Here is a 4,516-nt window from a genome sequence, read left to right as displayed (position 1 = left end):
TGTTTAAATTGTCTTGGTACCCATGGAACTGTCTAAAACTACAAAATGCTAGATTCATAGTTAACCAACAAATCAGCTTCCACAAAATTCGGCGCTTTTTCATATATTTGTAAAAAGAGTAAAGTGTCCAACAGTGGTTGACAATCATGTATTGTCAAAATTCAAGCATGCGATGTAAAAAACAGTTTTTAAAAATAGATAAATATGATGATGTCAATCAATGTTATACATATCAACCATGCTACACATCTTGAGTCAATGACCGCATACACACACATGGAAGGTCAAAATTATTTTAATCGTACAAGACCCACTCATTCTATGTGAAAGCGTGGTCATCGAAAGTGTCATTCATGCCGGTCAAGTGACATTATTCATGCTAATAAACCAAAACAATAATACAAAATGATTTTGGGAAGGCTTGAACTAAAGGGTGAGTGAGTGGGGCTGGCTGGGCGGTGGTGGTGGTGGGTGATCGGGGTGTATGATGTGACGGTGTGATGCAGTTTCATTATTTTGACGTCACCTATTTTATTTGTTGAATGTTTGATTGATGATGGGATTTGGCCATTTGGGTCCATTTCACACCCTCCCCTAGTTCTAGTGTCTGACCCTTTTCCACAGTAGCTGCAATAATGTCCACTCACAGTTCGATACAGGTTGAAATCGTGTTTGTTAACATGTATTACAAGATTGCAGGGACACCAAAATCAATCGCCCTTTAAGTATCAGGTTGGTTGGGATCGATTTTGGCAGTAGGCCTAAAATAACAAGATTCGAATGGCGGATTTTGATTCACAACCCGGTACCCAATCCCACCCAAAACATTTGAAAATAAATACAAAGAGACATGGTCATTTCCCCATCCCTTTCCTTGTCTCCATCAAAATTCCAAGTATTCACCACCAATCAATCAAGAAAAACTTCCTCCAAATTTCAAAAAGAATCCGTCCGAGAATAAAGTAGTCATATGGTTGGAACCCGAAAAATAGATGGAAACATAGATATATGGAGATATCAAATTCTAGTCTTGAGAGAGAGATGATTTTTCTTCTTCCCAAAGATGAATTATTCGAAAGGGAGGTATGAGGAAGAGTGATGGCCGGGAGGCGATGGAAAGTGATGAAAGTAGCGGAGGACACGATATGGTTGTAGGGTGCGGTGACGCCGGTGGTTTATAAGTGCAGTGATGGAGCATCACATGGAGATTGAACGGCGGAGGTCGAAGTGCTCCACCATGGAGAAACACAACATGCCCAAGTCCCAACCCTAGCCTTTAACAATTTCTTCATACTTTGGGCCCAAACCCCAACCTGACTTGACCAACCCAACTGGAAATTAGGGCTGGTTTAAGTCGGTTTATATTATCATAGGTTTTAGATTGGACCAAACCGACCCAACCCAATGTCCAACCCGGAATCACCAAGGCTCGAACGCCTTCCCTTGAACAAATATTCATAAACAGATATTTGGGACTGGTTCATCTGTTTGCTGCTTAAATCAGACTGAGTGCTGCCCAAGTATTTGGCCATCAATAAAAAAACACACTACAAGTAAATAGCTAAAAGATGGAGACACGAGTCAAGGAAGAATGAATGGTTCTCATACAAGAAACAACCTTAAGATAGATGTATTAGTTTCCAAGATTATATTTTGCATAAATCTAAACTGCCCACACTGATCTGGAAAGAAGATAAGAGGAAGAAACCAATAGCAACAATGTACATGTATGCTATCAAGATGACACCATTGCCATGTCAGGTAAGATGGGCAGATTGTATTAAAAAAAAAGAAAAAAAGAAACTAAAATATTATCCACTGTATTTCCCAGTCCTCTTCACTACTGCACACCACAACCCAAAATACTTACAAGGATTACATTGAGCAACTTAGAGCAAGCACATGCTTTTTCTTCTATATTCAGGCAGAGGGCGTAAACCGACCCCATAACATCACAGATTGCACCAAGATAGCATTTCACCAGGTGATAAATAGAACTTCAGCCAGAATGAAAAAAAAATAGAGCAGTATGCATAGGAGCTAAATTAAAAAGATTTGCATCTATCGAAATCTCTCAAATGTTAGCAGGACATAACAGGAAAGCAACAATTTTCTTCAAAAGATACTGAAACTCAAAATCCTGATTGTTTACAACTGGTACATAGCAACAAAAGCAGCAATAATTATTTATTACTCGCCATATTAAACTAACATATCACAAGGAAATAGAAAGATGCATGTTTAACCAGCCAAGAGCCCTGCATCAAGAACGAAGTCGCGTGTCAGTTTGACAGCTCAGCCCCTTTCCTAATCTTCATTCATTAAAACTACACGTTAGTACTACTTATACAACACAACAAATATGGAAATTATGGTCATGCAACAAGTCGATCAGTTAGTTACTTGGACCCCTCTAAATTGAGCTTCATAAAAGAATATTTAAGTCATTTACAAGAACTAAGAATACAGAGATAGCTATTACTATTAGGCTAATATAGTTGGTCACTTCGCAGAGCTTCATTCCCCTATGAATGCTAGGCAACAAATATGAGCAATTTTACCAAAATCCACAATAAAAAAGCAGCTGAAATTACCAAAAGAATGAACACAAGAATTCACCTTAAAAACAAACGGATTCATTTCCAACACAATTTTCTTTCAATTCGAATTCTTTGGTTCGTATCTTTCCACCTTCGCATTGCAGTCATAATCTCACAAAACCTTACATTGCTATTATTCTCATTTGAATTGAAATAATTATCTGAAAATTTTCCCCTTTACATTTGTCTCTCCAGGTAAATATCTCTTCCCCTGTTAACCTTACATCCCCACATAACTATTTTTCACACATTTTTCATCCATGTGAATGAAGAACACAAAATTCCCACAGCAGTTCTTCACGAACTACAAAGAATTTTTTTTTTTGCAAGCAATAGATTTATCAGATTAAAAACATTTTTTTTTCTTTTTTGCTAGAATAGTGGTTAAATTAATAACCCAGATCCATACGTTTGTTAATTAAATTAACAGTAACATTATCAGATTAATTCTCTCTTATCCACTATTTTCCCTCTTTCTTTCCTTTAAATTACCATTTACCAAAGAGGAATTAAACCAACAGATAGTCATAAGCACAACGGATCCAGCAATATAAATATCAAAAACGATAATCCCTTAACCATAAACCTAACCCTGACCCTAACCCTAACCCTGACTTAAAGAAAAGCGAAATAAATGAAACTGATAAATGCCAAAAAAAATGCACCTTGAATCTAATGGGAAGAAGAACTGGGGGGTTTAGAATCAGACGGTTTTTTGGGTGAAGCGTAATCGGGAGGTGAGTAAAAGAGGGAGGCGATCATGGCTCCAGGAAGAATGCCGTATTGCGCCACCTTTGCCAGCTTCGTAACCAGCGGCTGTCCCTTCAATGCGCCCAACATCTTTAAATACTTCCCTTCTGCTCTCAGAAATTTTAAGAAAAATCCACTACACCGTAATCTCTTTCGTGCTCTCGAGGCCTCCTATCCCAGAATCGTTTTAGAATTCGGATTCCGGTTGAGTTGATTCACATTTTACAAATTGAAGATCCAAATTACAAGGATCCAGACCCGCTTTCTTGGTTTGGGCTTTAGTACGAGAGTACCGTTTTGTTTCCTTGTTGGAGACCCAATCGTGAATCAGCCCAACCATTGTACGGGTGAAATTAGGGTTAGGCAAAACTTTCGAACTGAATCGGATCGAACCAGATTCAAATCGACCTGAACCGAATCGAAAACTGACAAGTTCAGTTGAATTTTTGGTTCTAAATCAAGAACCGAATTTTTTTAATTTTTTAATTTATTTATTTTAAATAAGTCAAATTATTTTATCATTTTTAAATGAATTTGCTAACTAGTTAATTTAGCTCAAACGAAAAAATATAATTTTGTTATTTCTATTTTTCAATCCAAACCAAACTTAATTAAATTGACCTAAATTTTATCCCCATAGTGCTGTTTTTACTGTTCTAAAAAAATCAAATTGAAGCTCAATAACTCCTCTCTTAATTATTGTAAGTCACTATCGTCCTCTTCTTGTGATTTTAATAATCAAATTTATGAAGAACTCAATAAAGAAAGATAAAAAGATATATAAAATTGGACTACGTTATTTTCTAAAAGTTAAGATTGAATACGTCATTAGTTAAATTAATGTAATTTTGTAAATATTAAAAAATTAATTATAGTACAAAATCTGGGAACCAAATGAAACCGAACTCGAATAATTTCATAATTAAATTTAGACTCAACTGTTCCACTTACTAAATACCCGAAAATTTCGAGTCCGATTCGATTCTCGTTAGAAACGAACTGAATCGAACCAAATCAAACCGGACCATGGAAGATTGCATTTCAAAAATCTGAATTATAGCATACATATACAAAAATCAGATGATAATATAAATTTTAATGTTAAATAATAGTATTATAAAATTCAATTAATTATATACCCACACCCACACCCACACCCACACCCA

General features: G+C 36.1%; 1 long non-coding RNA gene across 1 annotated transcript; it reads right to left on the bottom strand.

Moving 5' to 3' along the window:
* Nucleotides 1-2,027: 2,027 nt before the first annotated feature.
* LOC111409357 lies at nt 2,028-3,616 on the bottom strand. Its single transcript, XR_002705497.1, has 2 exons — nt 3,266-3,616; nt 2,028-2,258 (listed from the first exon to the last, which is right to left on the bottom strand). It is a non-coding gene; the product is annotated as an uncharacterized LOC111409357 (long non-coding RNA).
* Nucleotides 3,617-4,516: the final 900 nt, after the last annotated feature.

Source organism: Olea europaea, chromosome 14 (assembly GCF_002742605.1).
Source record: "Olea europaea var. sylvestris chromosome 14, O_europaea_v1, whole genome shotgun sequence".
Classification (NCBI taxonomy): Eukaryota; Viridiplantae; Streptophyta; class Magnoliopsida; order Lamiales; family Oleaceae; genus Olea; species Olea europaea.
This window is presented reverse-complemented; position numbering and strand designations above follow the sequence as displayed.